Source organism: Mytilus galloprovincialis, chromosome 9, assembly GCF_965363235.1.
Source record: "Mytilus galloprovincialis chromosome 9, xbMytGall1.hap1.1, whole genome shotgun sequence".
Taxonomy (NCBI): domain Eukaryota; kingdom Metazoa; phylum Mollusca; class Bivalvia; order Mytilida; family Mytilidae; genus Mytilus; species Mytilus galloprovincialis.
The window spans coordinates 43,199,158-43,226,859 of record NC_134846.1 but is presented as its reverse complement, the minus strand read 5'-3'; the positions used below and the strand labels follow the sequence as shown (position 1 = coordinate 43,226,859).

General features: G+C 32.1%; 1 protein-coding gene across 1 annotated transcript in view; it reads right to left on the bottom strand.

The window, feature by feature from the left end:
* LOC143045043 (uncharacterized) overlaps positions 1-15,765 on the bottom strand; it is a 121,240-nt gene extending 105,475 nt beyond the window's left edge. Inside the window, exon 1 of the mRNA XM_076217332.1 lies at positions 15,636-15,765. The gene's annotated coding sequence lies outside the window, so the exon portion shown is untranslated. The remainder of the gene's footprint in view (positions 1-15,635) is intronic.
* Between the last annotated feature and the right edge of the window lie 11,937 nt (positions 15,766-27,702).

Below are 27,702 nucleotides of genomic sequence, written 5' to 3'. Positions count from 1 at the left end.
GTCCATGTTTTTTAGCCTACACCCTGGTTACTGACACTGTTCCATTGTTTTATATTAGCTGGTATCCATCCCGAGTCACCGATTATCGCCGTGTTTGGTGTATATCGTCCAACACCCATAAAAAAGCGAATTGCTTATTTTGAACCGCGTTTACACAGGTAAAGTTTTTATCTCCCCATACCACTGCTACATAGCTGATAGTGCTCCAAACTGTGGAATCGTATAGTTAAGAAAATGTTCGAAACGGAAAACCTCCAAACGCCTTATGTTTCGATATTAAAAGTCCTAACGCTCTGTTGGCGGTAGCTGCAACATGTTTAGCCATAATCTGGTAGTCCAAAATTTCTGTTAATACGAGTCCATGATATGTACACTATGGAAAGCCACAGTGAACCCCCCGATTATTATTATTTTTCCCATTAGAAATGCATTAAAAATAATTATTCGGCGCACTTCAAATTCCCGCCCGCAATTTATCATTATTCCCGCCCGAAGATTTTTATTAATCCCGCCCGCAGATTATTATCATTCCCGACCGCAAATTATTATCATTCCCGACCGCAAATTATTATTATTCCATCCCGCATATTCATATTTCTCTATTCTTTTTGCGGCGGCCGCAGTTTAATTTTAGGGCTGGAATAATAATAATTTGTGGTCGGGAATGATAATAATTTGCGGTCGGGAATGAACAGCCCTGTTCTAGGCCACAACTCACATTAAACCAGTCTGTTTTGCAGCCATTTATCCTCACACAGCATTCCACACTTTTTTATACAAGGACTGAATAGCATTATATATATTCCCTTGAATACCAATACTTTGAAGTTTCCGAAATAAAATGGTACGATCAATACAATCATATGCTTTTTTTCGGAAGTCTATAAATGCAACAAATATTGATAATCGATTACACTTTCTGGTTTCTATAATTGATGTGAGCGAGGTAACATGATCAATAGTGCTCCCATGCATTCAGTCTATTATTTAACACATGACAATAAAGCTTATAACATACAGGAACCAACGTAATCCCTATGTAATTCATCGGATCCCGCGCATTTTCTGTAGACGATTTTGGAATAGGGTATATAATTTCTTTAGCCCACACCTCTGGAAATATTCACGTGAAAAAACATTTGTTGAATAGTAAAATATGCAATAACGGTATCACGGTGACATTTTTATAAAGTTCAGCTGGTATTTCATCCTCACCGACTGCTTTTTCCATTTTCAAACTACTAAATTCAATCATCATGATCATTGTCAAATTGTTCCCTATTGCAGTATTTTAATCAGTAAGACTTTCTAAGATAACAATTCGAATACTAAAAATTTGGACTTAAAATAAGGCATATAGGTACAGTTTTCAATCTGTTAGCGGGCATGACGTAAAACAGCGAATCAAAGAATTCAACTTTATTTATAACTAATACAGGACAATGCCATTGGTTAAAAAAAAAATACGTTATTCCGGGACCTTTTGTTTTCCAAATAATTAATATTACCAATAATTGATAAGTTCCAGGTCGACGGGTTCACACAGAAAGAGTTTGAAAGCAGAGAAAACTGTGCATCTTATAATCGGCATGACTTTATAAGATAACATTACCAATACCCTAAATAAGGCTTACGCATAGTTATATACTTTAATTCACAATCACGGACCCGCGATGTAACGGGTGTGTTCTAGAATTCCAAATAATTATCATTTAAAATTAGGCCTGGACGTTTGACATGTTTTATATATACTTAGAAATAATATTACTGAAAATTAATAAGCACAAATTATTATAAAAAAATATGACTTAGATTTACTATCCCATATATAATTTAAAAGTAAAAAACACAAAAAATCACATCATAAATCGAACATTGTTTCTGTTAGCGCTTTCACCGCATCTCCAGCGGTTCATCAGACAGAATTGTTATCGTTAATAGTAACGACTTGTGACGTTACGTTATAGTAACGACTTGTGACGTTACGTTATAGTAACGTCATGCGGTAGTTGTATATATCTTACGGAATTTTATTAACGGACCGAATTTCACTTCCTATTTAGTGTGGGCTTATAAAGTTCAATAAAATATTGTTCCTTGGCTTCACGCGGAATTTTATCTTCGGTCCACATCTTAAAAAAGGGATATATTTTAAATTTTCCCTTTCCACATCGGTCAAAGTGTTCAGAACAGGGAGAATTTCGAATTGACGGGTCTTTTATCTGCTGTTTATGAACTCTCACTCTATCAATTAGTCTATTTGTTTGACCTATGTAGTTTTTATTACAAGTGGGACAGGTTGCACAATAAATGACATTTTCCGATTTGCAGTTCATGCTTTTATTCGGTTTGATTACTGTGCCTGATTTCAGAGTTTTACTTTGTCCCACTTCTAGCATTTCGCACGTTCCACATCTGGGATCCCCGCATTTTTGTATTTCTGCTACCTTCTGTGTACTGAATTGTGCTCGTGTGAGAAGTTTCTTCAGATTTGGTGCTTGTCGACGGCTCCCAATAAGCTGTGATTTGTCGACAAGATCTTTCATTTTCTCTGATTTGTGAAGAATAGGTAAAAACCCTTTAGCAGAATTTAAGATCTGGTGATTACGTGGATTATGAGTTATAACAAAAGGAATTGATTGTTGTTTATCTTTTTTGTCTTCCCTTGATACTGTTTTTCTTAGTTCAGCGATTGGAATTTTCAATGCATTTTTAATTCCATTTTCAATTAATCTGACTGGGTAGTTTTGTCTTTTTAGATAATTTTTCAATTCCTGTAGTCTCTTATCACGTAACTCCAAATTTATTACTATTGTGCATATACGTCGGGCTAAATTAAAAGGAATATTTCGTTTGGTATGTGACGGGTGACATGACCTAAAATCCAAATACTGATGGGTATCAGTGGGTTTACAGTATAAGTCCGTTATTATTTCTTCTTCTTCCTCAGAGATGACATGGATTTTCTAAACTATATTCCAGACCGGGTACCTCTTGGTACAATACTAGTGAGTTTTGACGTAATAAGCCTTTACACGAACATCCCGCACGAATTAGGATTAAAAGCTGTACAATACTGGTTGGAAAAGTATCTAGATGAAATTCCGGAACGTTTTTCTAAGGACTTCATCATCAAAGGATTAAAACTTATCCTTGAGAACAACTATTTCCAGTTTAACGACACTTATTTCCTTCAAATCAAGGGAACCGCGATGGGTACAAAGGTGGCACCAACATATGCCACTCTGGTTATGGGTTACATAGAAAAACAACTATACGAAAAGATACCTTCCGAATTCGATGAAAACTTCAGACTTTACATTGAAGAAAATTGGAAGCGATATCTTGATGATTGTTTTATTTTCTGGACAAAAAGTGAAGTTGAACTAGATAAATTTCATTCAATGCTGAATGCCTTAAATGAATCAATACAATTCACTTACGATTCCAGCTCTTCAAAACTCCCATTCCTAGACATCAATATTATCAAGGAAGAAGAAGAAATAATAACGGACTTATACTGTAAACCCACTGATACCCATCAGTATTTGGATTTTAGGTCATGTCACCCGTCACATACCAAACGAAATATTCCTTTTAATTTAGCCCGACGTATATGCACAATAGTAATAAATTTGGAGTTACGTGATAAGAGACTACAGGAATTGAAAAATTATCTAAAAAGACAAAACTACCCAGTCAGATTAATTGAAAATGGAATTAAAAATGCATTGAAAATTCCAATCGCTGAACTAAGAAAAACAGTATCAAGGGAAGACAAAAAAGATAAACAACAATCAATTCCTTTTGTTATAACTCATAATCCACGTAATCACCAGATCTTAAATTCTGCTAAAGGGTTTTTACCTATTCTTCACAAATCAGAGAAAATGAAAGATCTTGTCGACAAATCACAGCTTATTGGGAGCCGTCGACAAGCACCAAATCTGAAGAAACTTCTCACACGAGCACAATTCAGTACACAGAAGGTAGCAGAAATACAAAAATGCGGGGATCCCAGATGTGGAACGTGCGAAATGCTAGAAGTGGGACAAAGTAAAACTCTGAAATCAGGCACAGTAATCAAACCGAATAAAAGCATGAACTGCAAATCGGAAAATGTCATTTATTGTGCAACCTGTCCCACTTGTAATAAAAACTACATAGGTCAAACAAATAGACTAATTGATAGAGTGAGAGTTCATAAACAGCAGATAAAAGACCCGTCAATTCGAAATTCTCCCTGTTCTGAACACTTTGACCGATGTGGAAAGGGAAAATTTAAAATATATCCCTTTTTTAAGATGTGGACCGAAGATAAAATTCCGCGTGAAGCCAAGGAACAATATTTTATTGAACTTTATAAGCCCACACTAAATAGGAAGTGAAATTCGGTCCGTTAATAAAATTCCGTAAGATATATACAACTACCGCATGACGTTACTATAACGTAACGTCACAAGTCGTTACTATAACGTAACGTCACAAGTCGTTACTATTAACGATAACAATTCTGTCTGATGAACCGCTGGAGATGCGGTGAAAGCGCTAACAGAAACAATGTTCGATTTATGATGTGATTTTTTGTGTTTTTTACTTTTAAATTATATTTTCTGTACCAAGGACTTTTTATTTATCAAAATATATATATATATATATGGTGTTTTTTAATCCTTTTTTTATTTATATTGTTCTTATTTTTTTTTTAATTAAGAATATTGCACAAGTAGCAGTCAAACATGTACACATTTTCAACATCGCAAAAGCATCGCCCTCTCCGACAGCCTTTATATATATACATATTTACTTATCATATGTTATTTAATCGTCTAGATATTTGAATACAATATAAATCTTAAAGTGTTAAATATTTGTTAGTCCAAATTAGAATTTTGTATATTGGTAAGCATTGTGTCTGGGTAACGACCTCAAACCAACAAATAATCATTGATCTGATTTGTATATCTTATGTTTTTGAGAAGTGACTGAAGTGCATTTATACTTACACATTTAAGTTGTTTCAACAATAATCAGAGACCGATCTTTATGTTGAAATACTTTTTCATGGAACAGTTTCGATATCAAATAGAACATTCTAATTTCTTTACCGAGTTTTCATGGAACAGTTTCGATATTAAGAAGAATTCTATTTTCTCTATTTTATGTGCTATTTTCACATTTCCTGACCTGTGTGAGAGAAATATTTCTCCTCACTAGTGAAAAATCTGTTCTCGGCAAACGATTTGTTGAAATTTAATTGTGACGTTATATTTTCTTGTTTTGTTTCGGATTTTCTTATTGTGACGTCATGAAAAAGGCGACCATGCTTGATGACGTCACATCAAAAGTACACAACTTTCCTCAAATCTTTGAAAAGGAAGGATAAAAATCATTAGAGAAACAGATTCCACCACTGTAACTCGTGTATTACGATATTTCCCCACTCTCAACAGTTAAATTTTAATTATTTAAAAAGCTCGGCAAGCCTCGCGCTTTAAATATTAAAATTTAACGGTCTCGAGTGGAGAAATATCGTAATACACTTATTGCAGTTGTGGATTCTATATTTCTTTTCCGAGTTTTTCATGGAACAGTTTCGATATCAAGTAGAACATAATAAATTTTTAACCGTGTTTTGAAGGCTATTTTTTTAGCCAGGATGCTCTTTATTTTTTATTAAAAAAACAATAATTTTTGCCTCGATTGTTCTTATGATTTTCTTTTTCTTATTTTGTTTAAAGTACAGTAAATTTGTAATGAAATCATATTAGATATATTACGAAAACACGCGTCCCTTACAAAAGAATCATTGCTGACGCTCTAGAAAAAAAATAAATTGAAAAGCATTAAGGACCCAAGAGTAAAAATGCAAAATACAGCGAAAATAAGCTATATCTGGGTGTAGATAATCTTCAGTATTACGGAAAATTACAAATTTTGTAAACAGTTAATTCATAATTATGACGTTATTAATGACAATTCGTGTCAACACAGAAGGTATTAGTGCCTATTACTGGGCTCGTGATACTCTTGGCCAGTAAACCTCACCAACAGTGGTATCGACCCAGTGGTTGTTCATGAACACATCACAGATATCAGGGTTAAAATGTTATACGCCATACGCGCGCACCGTTCAAATAAAAGACTCATTAGTGACGATCGAATACGAGAATTCAAAAAGGCAAATAAAGTAAGAAGTTGAAGAGTATTGAGGACCCAACATTCCGAAAGATTTTGTCAAATACAGCTCAGATAATATATTTCTAGGGTAGACAATTCTTAGTATTTCGATAAATTTTAAGCTTTGTTAACCGAGTTAATTTATAAATATGACCATATCAAATTAAATACATGTTAACACAATGGACATTAGTCCTGACTTCTGGACTGATGATACTCTTTGAGAGTAAAAGTCACCAGCAATTAATGTTGTAAGATATGTGCGTTTCTTAAAAAGACTCGTTATATATTGACGATTGAATAAAAAAAATTAAAAGGCAAATCAAGTAAGAAGTTTAAGACCATTTAGGTCCCAACATTTTGCAAGGTTTTGCCAAATACATCTAAAAGAATCTATATCTTGGGAAGACAATCCTTGGTATTTCGAAAAATTTAAGTTTTGTAAATCTAGTTAATTTATAGATATGAATATATCAATGATAATTCATGTCGACACATAAGACATTAGTGCTAACTTCTGGGCTGCTGATAATACTTGGGAGGAAACCGCACCAGTAGTGGCATGGAACAAGTGGTTGTTCAGAAACTCATCACGGATACCAGGGTTAACATTTTGTACATCATATGCGCGTTTCGTCCAAATAACAGACTCATTAGTGACGGTTAAAAAAGTTTCAAAGGCAAACGGAGTAAGACATGTAAGAAGTTGAAGAGCATTTAGAACCCTACATTCTGGAAGGTTTTGTCAAATACAGCTAAGATAATCTATATATACCTGGGAGGAAACATCTCAAGCAGTGGCATCGAACCAGTGGTTGTTCAAAAACTCACCATGTATACCAAGGTACGCCATATTACACGTTTCCTCCAAATAAAAGACTCATTAGTGACGATAAAAAAGATTTAAAAAAAGGCCACTAAAGGAAGAAGTTGAATAGCATTGAAGACCCAACATTCCAGGAAATTATGTCAAGTATAATTAATGTTCTTTTTCTAGGGTAAACAAACGTTATAGTATGTCAAATATTCTAAAATTTGTAAACCGAGTTTATCTATAAATATGACGATATCAATGATAATTAATGTAAAATAAAGGCAACAGTAGTATACCGCTGTTCAAAAGTCATAACTCGGGTGAGACAAAAACAAATCCTGATAACAAACTAAAACCAAGGGAAACTCATCAACTATAGGAGGAAAACATAGAAATAACAGAAACACTGAAGTGAACAAAAAACAAACGACAATTCAACACACACAGAAACGAACTGAGAAAACAACTGCCATTTTCCTGACTTTGTACACGACATTTTAAGAACAATTGAGGACATTAGTGCTGACTACTTGGCTGGTGATATAATTTGGGTTGAAACCTCACAAGTAATGGCATCGAACAAGTAATTGTTAATAGACTCATCATAGATACAGGATTAAAATTTTGTACGATAGGCGTGGGTTTTGACTACAAAACTAGACCTACTTTATCTGAATTTAATTAATTGTTTGTTTCTAATATTATATCATAAGGCAACGATCATAAATATTTTGCTGTTGCACAATTTAATTTACATGTAATGTTAGATTTTAATCTAACCTGTTTATTTTATAAAATATGAACAGTAAATCATTTACCTATTTTTAGTAAGTGTATTTACACAGAAAAATTTTAATAATTATTATAAAATTGTTATAATTTTATTACAGCGTGCACCAATGTGCATTTGGTATCTCAAAATTTCAACATTAAAAACCTAGACAAACTTTGTAACAAACAATTTTTAATGTCGACATGTGCACGTAATGGAGTTTGGTTTTCAGAAATTGTATTTTGCTTTTGTGTCAAAGCCTAATTTCAGTTTTCTATTTATTATTTGGTAATTTCTCCGAAACGGCATTTAGATTTGACTTAATATTCTGAAGTATACTGAATACGGAATTTTAAGAAGGTGTAACGTATGATTGATGGTAACAATACTAATATATTAGGATGTGAACATAATTACCTTCCCTGTGGGGTGCGTTTTGCTAAGTCTTTAGTTTTCTATGTTGTGTCATGTGTACTATTATTTGTCTGTTTGTCGTTTTCATTTTAGCCATGGCGTTGTCAGTCTATTTTCGATCTATGAGTATGACTGTCCCACTAGTATCTTTCGCCGCTCTTTTGATACATTTGGTGAGTTAGCCGCGGATAAGGTCTTCTTAGAGAAGAAACAAGTACAAGGTTTTAAGGCTTACATTTTATCAGAGGTAATTCATTTTTATCTATGATTCAAATGAACTCGCACAACTTTTTGACTTTTGATTATTTTGAAGAAAAATAACATAACTGCTTTAAACTAGGGTGTTAATGTTGGTGAGGTATTTTCTATCTATATATACATTCTTTCCTTTCGTCCAAAAAATATGTGCATTCCAAAATACAGTGAAATTTAAGTCAAATTTCAGACTTCAAGATCATTGTCTATGATTGAAGAAAATTATGATTTCAGTGGTTTCAGACATATAGATTCTTCATGACACTTTTACCAGGTGTTACGCGTTGCCTTCAGTCAAATTTTATTTTACCACTTTAACAAAATAAAATATCATATAAATATATTAGAATATTTGTTTTCATCAAACAATTTGTGCATTTATTCATAATTTTGTATTTCATTCTTTATTTGTATTATTTGATTATCTAAAAACATTACGCAAACAGCAATATATACTGTTACTTATAAAGGAAGCAAGCAATTAAAAATCAGAGTGCAAAGTAAAATCTGGCATTGAATGCACAATATTTTACTTAACTGCTATTATTAAAATTATTCAAATGGTTTCCTAGAGTATTTCTTTCTTTTATATTATTTTGCACAATTGGTAAATTAAAATAATGCACCCATAAATACAGAATACCTTTGCAATTTTAAGCATTTTGCAGCAGATAATTGTTTGTTTTTATATATCTCTAGTTGCAGTCACTATTCCAATAAATTAAATACAATTTATTTGTTATCATACATATATTTTATTTACCTTGTACCCAAAGACGTATTCCTAGAGATCTGAAGAAAATGTTTATTACAAACTATTTGTACTTGTATCAAAATAGCTGCAGCATCACGAGTTATTGATATTTCGCAAGACAAACAAAGGGGTTCATAAACTAAACGCATACATACACCTACATTTACCTGTAAACTTTCAAAACGTCTAATTCTTTGTAAGATATTAGACGTACAATCAACCAACCGTGATAAAACTTACATTTCCCGTTATATTATGTTGTGAATATATTATTGATTTAAATTAATTGCATACGATGCACTACCATATTACCTCAGAAGTGTGTAAAATACTTATTGAAGCAAGCTCTCGGTATCAATGAAGTTCCTTATCGCTGATTTACAACTTGTGAAATTCAAACTTTTCGTGTAAACATTGATGCTCCTTTAATCTAAAACAAAAAAAAGATTTTTGGGCGCCTAATTTATATCTGTCTGTATATTTACTTAGTTCTGTGTTGTTAATTTATTTACTTTATTCAAATTTGTCCGTAATTGTTTCATCCGATTATACCTGTAAAATTTCAAAATTTAATTTATTTCTCATAAAAGATATGGCCGTTTTTTTCAAATTTTCTTCTCCAAGACTTGTCCCCAGACGTTTAACTTACTCCTTCGTGCATGGCTCTGAATCCATGTACGAATTTTGCTTTTATCTTTTGTTCCCCTTTTTTTCTCTCACAAGAGATTTGTTTGTTTATTTTTAATTTTGGACTTTGCGATTTCTATTCTCAGAAATTTTACTTTTCCTCATGCACAGCTCTGATTCCTTGTCAGAATTCGGTTTTATCTTTCGGTCCATTTGGATTTATCAGCTCTTAAATGTTTTAATAAGGTTTTGAATTTTTGAATATGTTGACGTCAAGCAACACTGACAAATATGTAGTGGTCGAGAAACACTCTCTAATTTGAAAAACGCTTGAAAATCTGTAAATGCAGTCTAAATGGCAAAAAATCCACATGTCATTATTAATTGACAGGACAGCAAAAGTTCAAGTGGAAAGTTAATACAAACAAGAATAAACTAAGTTATACATAGATTCTAAATACGATGCTAAATATTGGTTATGTATTACTATCTTGATGTGTTAAAGATCATAAGATAAAATCAAATTGATACGTGTTTAATGGTCCATACATTGTAAAAATTCACATTTAAAATTTCCCAACCCTAATCATGCTCGTAGTTTTCCTTATACTAAAATACATTTAACATTTTAGACTAGTTGCTTTTTAGGAGGCATAGCAGTGTAGAAAGGGTATGTTTCTTTTTTCAAGACAAATGTAATGCTTGGAACGAAGTCGGAGGAGATAACTCATTCAAAACGAGAGGCGGAAGATACTAAGGAAACATTCATTAGTTGACAAACTTACAACTCCATGGATAAAAAAAATGAAACCAGTACAAAAAAGACAAACAACACTACAAAACTAAAGACTGACCAATGCTAATCCAACCAATTATTTCAATTTACAAAAATATTTCTCATGTGATCTGCGCTAAAAACAGAACATTAGCGTTTTCTATCGATTGAGTATAAAGCTTTCTAACACTTATGGGAATGTAATATCATACAAACGGTCTTCCACCGTAAACGGGTCATTATAAAAAAGTGCAAATTTCGACGAGGTAGTATTTTGAAAAATGATGTCATTGTTTAAAACATTTGAATGTGACCCTCTATTCTATAGTATGGTAGTAACGATATTCAGAAATATGCAATGGGGAAAATGAAGAGTTTTAACAATTTTAACAATTAAGTTATCCTTTGATAGAATCGTGTCAATGGTGTTACCAATTTAAAACATACATTTAGGAACTAAATATTACTGTTAAACATCAAACAACTGTTCCAATTTGTTGTTTAGATTTAAATTACGACTTATTGACATTATTCATACAGATGTGCATTCTATTCAAAAATTTATTTCAGAATACATTGTCGTAAACAAGTTGGCTGTCCTAATTATGGCCGTTGTAAATACTAAAAAATACACTTTAACTGAATATATGTAAAATGTATAAGGTTAAATGATAATAATATACCTAATCCTTCGTGTACTAAAAGCACTTTCATTTAGGAATAAGAATAACAAAATGTCGTATTTTTATATAGTAACACAACTGAACCTTCAGTAACTCCAATGACACAAAAGTATCACCATTGACATCACATTTCAAATTTTACTTTTATTAATTACTGAACACAAAGCCAAGAACACAGAGCAAAATAAAAGATGAAAAAATACTTCTTAGGTTAAAAAATCTAAAATTATATAACATAACATCCATTACTAAAAATATCAATAGTGTTACTAAATAGTGTCATTGGTGTTACCAGCATACATCAGTTTGTGAAAACTTTGTATATGCAATACATGATATTGTTACAACATTGTTAAATAAGTATTGTTTTCATAAATAATATGATGTTTCGCTTGTTAAACATGAAAGAAACACAAAACAATGTTGATTGTCCTGATATATTCAGTGGTGTTACTAAACTGGTCAATGGTGTTATTTTATTAAAATGGTCTCGCCATTGACAGTAACACCAATGATTAAAGGTGTATTTTAAGATTCAGTTACGAAATAAGTGTTCAATTTCCCTATTATATATGTTGTTACTGGTGCATGTTTCTATAATCATCTTTATTTCATAATTAAAAGTTAAGGAAATGCTTTCAAAGAATGATTTTTACAAGGGTACACCATGGACATTATTTTCATTTATGATATAGCTTTTACTTACTTTTAGATTTTTTCACTAAATTTTCAACATAATTCTTTGTTTTCTTTTGCATAACATGCTTACAGGTAACATTGCTAAGGGAGAAACTGTTGTAAATGCCCAAATCTTGCCAAAGATAACTCTTATCCTTCTAATTTGTCACTTGGTTACACCATTGACTTAAAAATGAAACAATTTTATTATAAAACCAACATACACCTCCTAAATCATTAAAAAGTGTTTGTATGCATCAAAATGCAATAAAAAGTGATAAATCATAATAATAACAAATGATATGAATAATAGTCCTATTTCAAACCTGAAAGGATTTATAGTAAAACATAACAGTTAATTCTGGCTATCTCCAAGGGTTTAAGAAAATATTAAGGATGTTTTTATAACATTTCATACTGTAACCTGTATATTGTGTATCACAAAACATTCATATCTAATAAAGGCAAAAGTAGTATACCGCTGTTCAAAAGTCATAAATCGATAGAGAAAAAACAAATCCGGGTGACAAACTAAAACTGAGGGAAACGTATCAAATATAAGAGAACTACGACACAACAGAGACACAACACCAAAATGTAACACACACAAAAACGAACTATAATGTAACAATGACCCCTTTCCTGACTTGGAACAGGGCAAATTAAGAAAAAAATGGTAGGTTGAACCTGGTTTTGTGGCATGCAAAACCTCCCGCTTTAATGGCAGTGTTAATTATAACATTAAAATGACAACATTACACGACAGGGTTACAATAAAAAAGAGAAATAGGAGAAAATATAGGACAGAGAAACAAACGAATAATAGCCATCAAAAGGTTACAGGTTAAAAATATTTATATACGCCAGACGCGCGCTACGTCCACACAAAACTATACTCAGATGTAAAAAGTTTGAAAGCCATAACAACTACAAAGTTGAAGATCGCCGAGGACCAAAAGTTCCAAAAAGTTGTGAGGCAAGGGTTATCCGCCTAGGACAAAAACATCAATCTGCCTTGGACAAAAACATCATTATTATCAAGAATAATACATAGTTTTGCAAACAGTAAATTTTATAAAATGACTATATAATAGATATACATGATATAACTGAAGTGGTGACTAGCTATAGAATAAAAACGAATGCATTACAAATAAAGCCATGTTAGCCATTGTCAATGCAACGAGTAGGGGCATTAAGGCCTGGTTTTGGCCCAAGAAAATAAAATGTTTGATAACTTTTTCAAATTGGAACATAATCTTTAGAAATGCATAGGGTCAAGAAATATAAATGAAAAACATTAAGATTCTTATGTGATGACGTCACAATTACGTCATAATATATACTGTTTTCACAAAAACGATGAAAATTCAGAATTTATGCAGTTTTCTATCTTTATTTCTATTGTGGAAACATCGTGCGCAGCCAAGAAACAACAAAATAATTTAACTGAAGCTTTATCATTACTATTGACAAAATCTCACCAAATATAAAGTTGTTTCTTTGGTGCGCACATACTTTTCCAATCGAAAATATACTTAACAATTTGGTGAAAAACAAGGAAAATCACAAAATTTTACAAAATATGCAAATTAAGGCATGATTTGTTGCCATGGTAACTTGTTCAATGTCCAAAATTATTTTGTTTTTCTGAATACCTTCTACCTGAGATACTTTTCAGTAATTTTAAAATATGTATGAAAACTTTTAAATTTGCAGTAATTTTTGGGCCAAATAAGGGCCTTATTGCCCCTACTCCGTTTTCCGAAAATTAAGAAAGAATTTGGATGAAATTCAAGATTAGATTTGTATGACTTATCTAACTTATATAAATAACAGTGAAAATTATAATACTAATTAATATTTAAATGTAGTTGTAATTAGATAGTTAATTGTCTAACATATGCAAGTGTTATTTTGATATATTTTCATGTCTGTGACTTAAAAAGACCCAATAACATAGTTTTGTATGGGTTTTTTTTTCATAATGACCCATACAAAGAGTACGCGAAAAATTCAAGTGTATTTGTTATAACGTTCGGTTACAGTTTGCTTTGAACAAGAATCCGATTAAATCTAAAGATTCGCCCAAAGACAACAAGTTCGTGAAAACTGATAGGGGTTTAATTAACCATTTCAAATAGTTTACTTTACTATATTCATAGTAACATCGATAATGTATTTACATTGAATTTAATAGGTAAAAGTTGATATTCAGGTAAAGTATTGGACCGCTATACGTATAAGGTGTTAAACTTATCTATGGACGACATTCTGATATTTGCATATTGTAAAACTGAATTGACGAACAACACAAAGTGTCAAACTAATTTTAATAGTCATTCGGTATCTAGTCAGGCATAATAAAACCGGTTTCTGCTATCGATTTTCCATCATTTTAAACTGAAAGTGTGAGATACTGAACTGTAGTGTAGGCAAATGACTTCGCACTTGCATTGGTTGTTTTCTTAACCCTTTGCTTCATTACACTAGACCTTAATGTATTATGAACCCATTTCTGATTTCGGTTTCTTTGTTCAATATTTTAAAGGTGCTGATTCACACAGGGACTTGTCTTTGATTTTTTTTTATCAATATACCTTAATGTATATAGTTATTGTTTTCAGAGACAACGTGCCTGGGTGTTATATCAAAAGTAATAAAATGCTGCTTTCGCACTCACTGCTCATGGTTGGTTCCATATAAAATTTTAGGAACTCACTATGTTTTATCTCTTTGGATGTTGAAACTTTATAATGATGAATTAAACTACGAAATCACCAAATACACGAGAAATATGGTATGATTTCTAATGTAAAAACTCTCTACTAGAGATGAAAGTTTGAGCAACTAAATGTCACCGTACGGCATTCAATCATGTTTATAAGGGTTTTACCCTACGATTACCAGGAACAGTGTTGTAACAGCAAAACATGAAAATACAGTTTAACAGTTAAAATTAGTGACTCATCAGATCAGCAAGCAGAACAAAAACAACTTACAAAGACAAAAGAACAAAAATTAGCAAAGTTAATTTCAACTAATTAAGAAACCATGTTTTCTCAGACTAAAAAACTAGTTAGTTTGTTAGTTAGAATTAGTTTATATGCATTTCTTACATTTCATAGTCATGATAGTGAATTAAATAATGCCAGACAAAAAAAAAATAATGAAAATACAAATAAACTTCAAATGCAAAAATGAGATTAAACTGTCATTTTAATTGATATTAATTATGTTTACATACTTTTCATCACCTGTGGGTAATGATCGTTATTTTACTTATTAAGATGTTAAAACCCGTCCATAAAAGAAGTGAAAACAATTGAAACAAAGCAATTTCCATCGTAATATACAGAAAAATTATATAAACAACTTGTTTACTTTTAACTTTTTCAATACATCTAAATTACGCAGTTGTAATATATATTTGTTCATGTAAACATCTTACTTCATCCTATTTACCTTTTTGTATATTTCATAAATAAAATCCGTTATACATACATTCATAAGCTTTAAAGATATCTGACATTTCTATTACATTATTATGACTGATACCTAGTTAACCATTAAGCTAAGATATTAATCCGGTGGCAGGAGTCGAAAGCTTTGTTGCAATACTCGGGTGAAGTTCTTTTGAAAAATATCCATACAATTTTATTTGAAAATTACAAATAACTTACCTCTACACTAATGAATTAAATCAAACAAATGTTTTATATCACAATCTGATTGAGGTAGATCCTAAAACTAATTTTTTTTTTACTGTAATATACACATGTTACGTTTCACCTATATATAAAATTCATCTGTATACGCAGCAAACTTTTAAAAACATATATAGAAAGTCTTCATTATTGACCTGTTGATCAAGAATATTGTGTCTTTCAGAATATCCAATGGAGCATATCGTTCATTCATGTACTTGTACATTATTAAATGGTCAATTAGAACTATGGATTGAATTTTTGTGTTGATATAAAAAGATACTTGGCGCAAATTGTTAACTGAATATGTAAAAGAATTATACAGATTTCATTAAAAATGTTGTTCTAATGATTCAAGCATTCAACAACCAACAAATATAAAGTAAAAACTGCAGTACAGAATAAGACACAGACATGAATGAAGAGACACATCTATGTAACACATGAATAGGGAAACGGGTTATTATTACTCTGACCATGTTACGATTAAGATATGAACTCAAATTTTTATCTTTCACAGAATTGCTCAGAATTTTTCAAAATCTGTCAAAATTGTGGTGGTCATAATTTGGTGATCTGTTTATAGAGATAAGATTTTATAGTTTTAGAACATTAAAGTACACACATTGGGTTGTGATACTATGAATTTATTTAAAGATTGAAAGCTTTTTGAAAATGACCTTGCTGTGAAATTAAATTAAAGTCAAATTGACCCTGTGTGTTTGAATCTAAAGATGACATATTACTGTAATTACTTGTTAACAGAACGAACAATGAAATAATAATGTGTGTCACCTCGTCGATGTTACGACAGGAGTGTATATATGTGTGTGCCTAATATGATTACTCGTAACACTCGATCAGAGTTCATACCAAATAACAGTCTATTTTTCATTTATATGATTGATGGGATATGTTTTCCTATGGTTTTGTTTTTGAAATGTCATTTGCGTGTTTGCATCAATATAATTTGCCACAGACTTATTATCAAGAGTTTATATGACAATAAATATTTGAATTAAAAATTACAGTTAACCTCAAATATCAAATTTCCACAATACTTATGATGATAGTAATACGAAATGAAACAAAACGGAGAGTTTTTGTGGCATTTTTGCTCATTTCTTTATACTTTTTAAACAAAAACGAAGATTTTGATATTAAACAGATGAAAAATATGTGGAAAATTAAATTAAATTATTCAAATTTTTAAATATTCTCGATTTTTGAAATTCAATAGTATATAAACATACAAAAATTTAATTGGCACACTGAAAACTTTTTAAGTAAGCCCCTATAATGAGTATTGCTTGTGAATGTTCGGGTTACGTATGTCCAATACAACAGAATGGAGGTCAAATATTTACATAACTTAATAAAAACTTTATGTCAACAATCCTTTTTTTCCAATATAAAGATTGTGTAAATTCTTCCCTTTTGTTTATTATAGACTAGGGGAAAAATATAAGGAAAAAAGCAAAGTTCTGTGACCAGAAAGAAAACTTAACCAGAAAAAGATGCACGTACGTGTATGTTCTATGAATTTAAAAGCAGTTTTTCCTCCAATTAGCTATATGAGCAGTCTTTGCTGCGTCCAGTGCATGTGCACTTCTGAACATAAACCTTTACCGCAGAACATTTCTATTTCGCTTTGTATGAAGAAGTACAATAACCTATTTTATTTGAACTAAATAAGAACTATATATATCTCATGTATATACTTATAGATTATCGTTGATTATCTCAACGAGATTGATTTTCTCGCTTGAGCCGGGACGGCGAAAACGAGAAAGGCAATCGAGTTGAGATGACCAATGATAATCTGTTTATCGCTATTTTACCTATGACGACGTTGTCAATTTCATGTCAATTTCGTTAGCAACGCCACGTGCATGCTTAGTTTCTAGTGATACTTTTCCATCTCAAGCGAGTAGCATGATATGAAAAATTATCACAAAAAAAGAACAAAGTAAAAATGCACAAAATAGCGATAAAATGTCATATCAATAACATCATTGTACAGATATGCTTTGGTTGCAATATAATCAGACGTCTAGAAAGTAATTTTGAATCTTTACGATGCATTTAGAATGATGCCACTGCTGGTGGAGTTTTTTCCCCTCGTAGTTCAGTATTTTTGTGATTTTACTATATTTGTTGACGAAACGCGTGCAAATACAGAATTTCAATCCTTGTATCCATGATGAGTATATTTACAACCACTGGGGCGATGCCGCTGCTGGTGGAGTTTTTATTTCCCGAGGGAATCACTGGCCCAGTAGTCAGCACTTGACATGAATTATCATTGATATGGTCATAATTATAGATTAACTGTTTACAAAACTTTGAATTGTTGAAATACTAAGGTTTTTATACCTCAGGAACAGATTCACTTAGCTGTATTTGGCAAAACGTTTAGAACTAGTTGGTCCTCAATGCTTTTCACTTTGTACTTTAATTGGCCTTTTAAACTTTTATAGACTCGAGTGTCACTGGTGAGTCTTTTGGAGACGATACGCGTGTCTGATGCAAAAAAAGAATTTCAATCCTGGTATCTATGATGAGTTTATTCACTACCGGTTTTCAATTTCAATTAGCATTTAGAGAACTACATTAATTGGTGACAGTGCCCTAAAATGGTATATAAAAGTAGAGTAATTATGTAATATTCGTAAGAACATTTTATATTTCCAAAAGAAAGGACAGTACACGATGAATTATGAATGAAAAATGAAATAGAATATATTGTACACTTACGAACAGTTATATTTTCAAATGTAGTTTTAAACTTTACAACACTCAATAAAGGGATAAGGTATAATTTAAAGACATTAAAAGCATCTCACATTAGATCTGAATCTCAAAAATAATTTGAACTTTAGACCTGACATGAGGCTTTTCCAATATGTACAATTAGGTCAAATCATCCTTGTAATGTCACATAATATCGATATTCCATTTGGGTTAAAGGGGCAGTACACGGACGAACGTGAAATTAAATGGTCATTTCACGAAGAATTAAGAAACACATAAAGTGCTAGAACGTTGCCTTAAGCTTTTTACTAATTTACACGAAACACGATTAAAAAAATGAGCTTCAGGCACGAAACCTCGATGACAAAGATTTCCCGTATAAACACATGGAATAAAAAATCCTCGAAACATAGACGAAGGGAGATCTGAACTACGCATACGCTAATGTGAAACTGCAATGCAGCGGCACAAAAACCTAAGACATCAACGTTTGTTTTACGGTCGATTATGACTTTTAATAGTAATGGTGAACAATAATCCACGTGCATCCAATTTCCCCACTGCAATCGGATCCCATGTTTGGATTTGCACAAGCTTTAATTCACGTATCGTTTGCCTAAGTGATGGATAACTACAAACTAATATAAGTTGCATTGCCCTATTTTCTGTCAATCTGAATCTTCATTTTAACACATATCTTCGACACTTTTAAACCAGTGTCTCGTACACTGTCTGATAAAGGAGATACTTTCGGTCTGATTTTCAATCTGATACGCCTCGTATAAAGGTTAGATATTTAAATATATTACAAATACAAAATAACATATTTCGGTACAAATTTACGCCTCGTAGGTTGGATATTTAACAAATATATTACAAATAAATAATAAAAGATTTCGAAATTCTCACACTATAAGTTGACTTTATACTTGGAGTAACCCTAATTTAATATGCTAGACGTGCAACTAGTTTTAATTTTAAGTCTTTTGCTATTATTCTAATTGATTTGATGTGATCGCTTCACAACCTCCGTATAAGAAATTATATTTTTGCATGTATTCACATGATGATATTAGCTCAAATATGGTGAATAGCAATCGGTACATAGTTATGTAATCTTATATTAGTATACCATCATAGGGTTTATTCTGGAGAAGGTTACACTTATAATGTTTGGTGTGTTATTATTGCATAAAGACGTAAATTTTGAAATTTGACCGGACATGACTGCGAACTTGATACATCCCGCACAGCCAAACGGACGCCCCACTTCGGCAAGCGTTTTACTACCGGTCGGGAGAAGACCAAGTGACCATATTTCTATTCACCAGTCACCCTTTGGGGGGGGGGGGTCGTAAATACTGCACACGTCTTTTATTTCTATCATCCACTTCATGATAAGTACTTATAAAACAACATATAAAAAGATGCAATCTTAATAATGTCGTACACAAATATATTTAAACATTTTTTGATAGGTGGTGCAATATTTTGTCTCTCCTGTTACTATGTTCAAAAGTAATTTCGGGTTGTTTAGAGAAGGTTTCGATAAAATTCTAAGCCTGTTTTTCGTAGCCAATAAGATGGTTTCCAAGAGTAAAAACTTATATATATATATATTTGTTCTGTGAAATGATAGATTATTTGTCAATTTTTCATGTGTTTGAATGCTGTTGTGAAATAACTACTCCCTTCGATGAAGCGATAATGTTTTTCTGTCACGGTGATTTTTACATGTAATAATAAAAAAGCTGAGATTTTTCGTTAGAGTTATTATAAATATCATAAAAAAATTTCGTTTTGCAGATATCAGGGCAAAATGAAAATAGGAAAAGAATCATTTGAAATGTGTTACCTCGACACTGTACGCACATAAATTACGCAAAAATCGGATTTAAATATAATATCTTATCAATATAGATCTAATCGTGTTTATTAATGTTCTGGCTCATAAATTCTACAAACTTTCATTGAAACACTTACAACTACGTTTTCCATTAAGAATTAAAAAAAATTAGCATAGGTGTACTGAAAATTCGACATATTTTTAAAATGACCCATACATCCTTGGTGTTTGACAATAATTCAAATTTCAAGATTTGAAGGAAAAAAATCTGCATTTAATAACATTTTCATTTAGATCTTTTTATCCCTATATATACGGTAGAAATTAAGTTTTAGAATATTCATCTTATACAGTTTGTTTATTAATTCCAAATACATTTTATAATGTTTAAGTAGGGAATTAAAATACACAAATGCAAACATTAATTATTCTAATTTCATATACTAACGAATGCGGCTTAAAAACTCTTTTTGTATTCTATTACATTACCGATCATTACATCTGTAGTGCCAGTGTGACTATATGAAAACTCTATCGTTTGTGGATGCATGGAAGTTATTGTACGTTATTTTATCTTTTGAAGTAAGAAGATATCAAAAGGCAATCATGAACATGGAGGAAGAAACTTGTTATTCATTTTTTTAGTTTTCTGCAAAATTGAAAGTTAATATACAACACATATGTTTTACTTCAGCCGTATTTGGCACAACTTTTTGGAATTTTGGATCCTCAATGCTCATCAACTTTGTACCTGTTTGGCTTTATAAATATTTTGATATGAGCGTCACTGATGAGTCTTACGTAGACGAAACGCGCGTCTGGCGTGCAAAATTATAATCCTGGTGCCTTTGATAACTATTTACTTCAAACCTAATTTCTTATCACAATCGTACCAATGTAGTTCATTTCCAACTAATTTCTTTTGCGCTGATGCGGCGTACAGCAATCACAAATCATCAATTTATATTTTAACAAGATGATTATTTTATTCAATAGTTTAATGATTTTTTGCAGTTTTAAGGTAGCACAATACAAAGATTTTATAACTCCAACTCCCAAGTTTTAACATGCTGTAACTTTCCTAATAATGCTTGAAAATTTATAAAAGTGGTAGTTTTGGATAGCTAACAGATTACTCTTTCAAATTAATGCAATGTTAGTATTATGCAACAATTATGTAACCAATTATAATGTTAACTGAGTCTAAAATAATTTTTACCAAATTTCCCCTTTCAAATGAAATTAGCTTATGTATCCCTAGAGGGTTGATTTTATTATATGTTGTTCCTATGGCCATTTTCTACAAAAGGGTGTCTCAGATTTCAGATAGAATGTATAGAACAAATTTTACACCTAATTAAACATTTTCTTCTTTTATGTGGTTAGGATGTTTACACTAATAAGAGATTTATGAGAGAATGGAACACTATAGAGACAATCTGAGACACCCCTTTGAAGCCCATGAAGTGTTGATTAAGATTTGGTTAAAATTTTCTGTATAGTTAAAGAGATGATAGAGTTAAATTCAATTGAACCTACCCAGATTTTGCCACTAATTACATAATAATTGATTACATAATGATTGCATAATAAAAATATTGCATTCATTTAAAAGATTGATCTTTTATCTATCTATATATACCTCTTTTATTATTTTCTATGCATTCATAAGAAAGTTACAGCATTTCAAAGGTTAGTGATTGGAAGTAAAAAAATCTTTGTATTGTGCTACCTTAAAACTGAAAAAAAACACCATTGAAATTTAACTTTAACTATGTCAATAGACTTATCTACATCGACACAGATTGTCACCCCTTTAATTGTAGCAAAAATCAGTAGAGCGTACTTTTTTAATATGTCAAGTGCAAGATCAAGTTAAGTTCGTTAACGTCGTATTACCTGTGACGCATTGACATTGACATGAGACACGCGACTGGACAAAGACTACTAGTACATAGCTGTACAAACCTGTTTTATTAACACCACATATAGATATAAGATATGGTATGAGTGCCAATGAGACATCTCTCCATCCAAGTCACAATTTGTAAAAGAAAACCCATTATTTATAGGTCATACTACATACTTTTTATAAGATTTCATCAATATACTACATACTTTTATAAGATATGAGTGCCAATGTGACATCTCTCCATCCAAGTCACAATTTGTAAAAGAAAACCCATTATTTATAGGTCATACTACATACTTTTTATAAGATTTCATCAATACTACATACTTTTATAAGATATGAGTGCCAATGTGACATCTCTCCATCCAAGTCACAATTTGTAAAAGAAAACTCATTATTTATAGGTCATACTACATACTTTTTATAAAATTTCATTAATACTACATACTTTTATAAGATATCATCAATACTATACATACTTTTATAAGATATATCATCATCTGTATATAGAATAGAATAGAATAGAATAGAATAGAATAGAATAGAATAGAATAGAATAGAATAGAATAGAATAGAATAAAATAAAATAAAATAAAATAAAATAAAATAAAATAAAATAAAATAGAATAGAATAAAATAGAATAGAATAGAATAAAATAGAATAGAATAGAATGTTTCAAGTGCAACCTGAATTATAACAAACAATCACATTCATACATACAAGTAATTTTCAGCCAGCCAAATAGGCTTATGATGCACTGTACATTGTGTATTATTATTAAAAGTAAAATAAATAAATAAATATACTATAAGTTCAAATTTACACGCAAATTATAGCAAGGCACGATACCAGTTGATCACACATTGTCTGGTGGTAAAACAGTTCAAAATAAAGTTAGAAGCAAGCTTGCTGTAACTACAAAATAAATGTTTTAATTTGATGTTCACTGGTAGCGTAGTTAAGTCTATGTTGTACTTATCTCGGATATCATTAGATAATGTTGTTCGTAATTGTTCATATATGGAATCATAGATGTAATGCTGGAAAACTTACCTCCACAGATGATATCTTGTGGTTATGTTTCAAACTGGGATTTCAAATTACGCCGTCTCATTTCCCAGAAGGAGATGTAACCACTTGTTTTGTAAATTTTGTTTTAAATAATGAACAAAAAAATGTAATCCGGTTTACAACATGTACAAAATAAATCATGGTTAATGTCGTGACATTTAGTACTAAAAGCGTCAAAGCTCCTTTAATATACCACAAGAAAAATAAAAAGGCGCATTTGTCAATACATGGCAAATATTTCAAGCATGTATTTGATATGTACATGTATACAATTTATGACAATTGTGTATCAAATTAAATAGATTACAATTTGGTGGAACGAACTGTTATTGAAAGTGGTATTTTTCAATTCCGATTCGACTCTTTGATTAGATCACATCACGACGGAACTATAAGTTTAAGTCGATATATCTACAGGCTAACTTGAAATTATTACCTAACAACAGGCAGTTCTTGCTAAATCAATTTATTGATGAGGCTAAAATTTTATTGTCTTGAATGATGTATTTAATTGGAAACGCGTCAGGATCACATACAAATGTCGTCAGCGCTGATAGTCAAAATTGATTTACATTTACTAATATGCATATTCTTTGTTTTAATCTGTAACACACGATAAGCTGTATTCCCAATATTATGTATGTATGATGTGCATCGTGTTGTTTTAAAAAGATGATACCAGGCATCAGTCATATACTGCTTGTATAATGTGGAAGCGAGGAACGAAAAATGACAGGTTTTCTGACGGTGTGCATTGATTGCAGATTGTTATCGCTATTTTACCAAATTTCCTTTGATCTGATAATTTCCTTTCTCAGCGGAGTCGAGTGATATGAAAATTATCGCTTGAAACTAAGGGGGCACGTGGCGTTGCTATTGAAATTGATATGAAATTCACAAGGTCGTTAAGGTAAAATAGTGATAAACAGATTATTATTGGTTATCTCAACTCGATTGCTTTTCTCGCTTTCGCCGTTCCGGCTCAAGCAGTAGTGGGGGAAGTGGGGGTTCTGGGCCACTTTGTCTAATGTTAACCCTATGGGGAAAAGGTAGCCTCCTGAGAGGTAGCCTCCCGATGTGAGGCTTATTTCTATGACGTCATTTTTAGATATTATGACATTTATTAATTTTTTTTTTTTTATTGATTAATGTACAGATGTGTATGTGTGTGTATGTGTGTATATGTATGTACATGTGTGTGTGTGTGTGTGTGTGTGTGTTTGTAGGTATCGATTCAAAGTTTTATTTATGTAAATATGAGCAAGGAATTATTCAAATTGATTCTCCTTTTGTGTAATTGTATTCCTTTTTTTTTTTTTTTTTTTTTTTTTTTTTTTTTTTTTTTTTTTTTTTTATGTTTCGGCTTCTTGGTACCACACTTGTAATAATAATAACAATAGTATATACAATATTTAATATCCCCGTCAATTCAGACAACCATGGGTCGGAGAGCCATCCACATGGTGCCTTTACATAATAACAAAATTATATATTATAACTATTTTATACATCGAGATAAAAGGATTAGAGAATCGTCTACCACTCAACAGTATCTCTAACCTCACGAAAGGGCCAACAGTATGCTATCTTTCGTGCAGGGGTGTAAACTGTCGAGACTTGAAGTTAGTCTTTCCGGGATAGAATTAACTCTCTCAAATATCAGATAAATCGCGAGCTTTAATCCAAAAGTTGAATTTCTTTGGCCAGTGTAACCATTTCACATAATATTGTTTGTTGGGTCCTTTGCCTTTCGTTTTGAGGATTTTTTCAACTTTCCACATATCGTCTTCCCGAACATCCACTTTCTGCACTTCTGATTGGTAGAAGGTTCCTGAAATTTCTTCGTCTTGAAAATCAATAAGTCGATAAACTGGAAGCCCACCACGTAATATTCTTTGAGATATTTTAAATATCTCTCCGCTCCATTTCTCATCGTATTCCCTGGTAAAAGGATTTCTCATGTATGTAATCCGAACTTTATCACCGATTTTGAAACGGAAAGGTTTTCGTGCTTTCTTCGTCTTAGGTTGTAATCTTTTCGGCCAATACATTTTCCACCACAGGTTGGTCTCTTTAGATATGTTGACTTTATCTGGTGCCATGCCAATCGTTCTATGGAAGGTCTTATTGTAGCTGTTAGCAAAATTCTGTAAGTTATCCACATTGTCATATGACTGCTTACTGGTGATAAATCTCATGATTTTTGATTTAATAGTTTTGATAACTCTTTCAACGTAATTAGCTTTGATTTCTGTATTTTGTGCAAATAAATGTTGGATATTTCTCTGTTTTAGGCGAGATTCTACTAATCTTGATCTGAATTCTTGTCCTTTATCTGTTCTTATTCTGTTTGGTGATCTTCCTTCTGATAAAACATGTTTCAAAGCATTCGCCACGGATTCGCCTTTCTTATTCTTTAGAGGTCTTAGCCATACATATTTAGAGAATATGTCAATCACCACCAATATGAAATTATATCCACTGTTAAATTTCGAAAATTTAGACATGTCCATCAAATCGACATCCCATTGGTCGTCTATTCCAATAACGATAACTCTGTTCCGCTTAAACGACCTTTTTAATGGTCTTTGTAAACTGTATGGTTCCTGTCGTTGTAGCCATTTTCTTATTTTATATTTACTGAGAACGAATTTTCCATCTGTTCGAACAAATCTGTACAGTAGGTTATCAGGCCCTGCAAAACTCGCTGGGTTAACTGGATTGTAATAAATATTCCTCAAGTACTTTTCCCAAGAGACCATCTTTACACATGGAATGATGACTATAGAATAATATACAGAGTACAACGTTCTCATATTTATATAGTTGAGCTTTCATCGTCTTCATCCTCCTCCTCCTCCTCTTCCTCTTCATCGTAATCAATGCTATTTTCACTTTCAGAACCATCAATATTTGTTTCGCTATCAATAGCTTCATCTAGAAAACTTTCCAACATAGGTTTATATTTCCTGATGGCTACTTTAATAGCTTTCTCGTAGTCCATGCCATCGTTAACTAATTCTGTAATCATTTTCATGACTTTGCCATGCAGTTTACCATTTTGCAACTGTAGTAAATACTCAATTAAACTACTATATCTGGACAAAAACTGATCCATATCCTCGTCTTTTAGTTTGCGATTAGCCTTACTCATGGCGTGGCCTTCTTTCATGTCACCATTCATGTATTTATCAACTTTTTCTTCCCATATATCTGCATTTGCCTCTCTGGCAAGTTCAGCTAATTTTATAAAAGCCATATCTTCTCCATCTTCTATATCAATTTCGTTTACACGAGACTTCTTTGAGGGTATATCTTCATCCTCAAATTCCCTTTTTCTTTTTAATTCATTATTTTCCGGGCACCACTTATTCATATGTCTAGCTAAATCCGGAACGCTTTCAAAGACTACACCACAATCATCACATGAAGGCATGATTTCCTTCTCGTCCGGTAAATACGTCTGTTCACTTTGAAATGATTCTTCAAACTGAGGTGGTTCTAGTTCTTTTCTGCTGATATACTCTTCAGAAACACCTCCACCAATCATATTCTTGTTTTCAAATATATTAAGTTTTAGTCTGTCGTCTTCCGGTGTATTCTGTTTCAAATCAATGAATAGACTCCCATATGGTCGTTGTGTCCCCTCTTTGTACTTATTCATGAATTTCTTCGGATTATTAGGATACATCTGTCTAGCAAATATGGCTGGCCCAACTTGATCACGTGGGTTTTTGAATAGGACTATATATTGGCTATTGATGCTCATGGTTCTACTCTCCTTTCCCTTCGAGAACGCATTTTGCAGTATACAAGCTACACTTAGGTTTCTGTGATGGCTGCCCTCCACAAAGAGTTCACAAACATCCTTACTATTGGTGACGTCTCTCATTAAATCGTCTAGGATGATTAAACTTGGATATCTAGAGTCAATGAATGAGTCATCATTCAAATTTTCAGGTAAACCTTGAACAAATAAAATGTTTTTAATGGTTTGTTGCAGTTCACTAAATAATGGCTGCCACCGTTTATAACACCAGATAATCCTCTCAGGTGATGGTGTAATCATAGTCCGTGCTCGCTTCAATAATGTTTTCATCCAAAACGTCTTACCTGAACCAGTAGGTCCAGCCAACATCATAGTGAATGGATGTTGTAGTACCACATTCTGTGGAGGCGGCGGAGGCGGTGGCGGCGGCGGTGGTGGTGGCGGCGGCGGCGGTGGTGGTGGTGGCGGCGGCGGTGGTGGTGGTGGTGGCGGCGGATATGCATCATTGGTCTGCGGATATGGTTGACTGATTCTGTGTTTGTTTCTTTGATGTCGCAACATGACGTCTTTTCTCGAAAATTCTGAACCACAATCTGGACAAGTATTCGACATCTTTGAGAGTTCTTAAAACACGTCCAGTTCCTTCGAATGACAGACGTAAAGTGATTAAAATATTCACATATAACATAA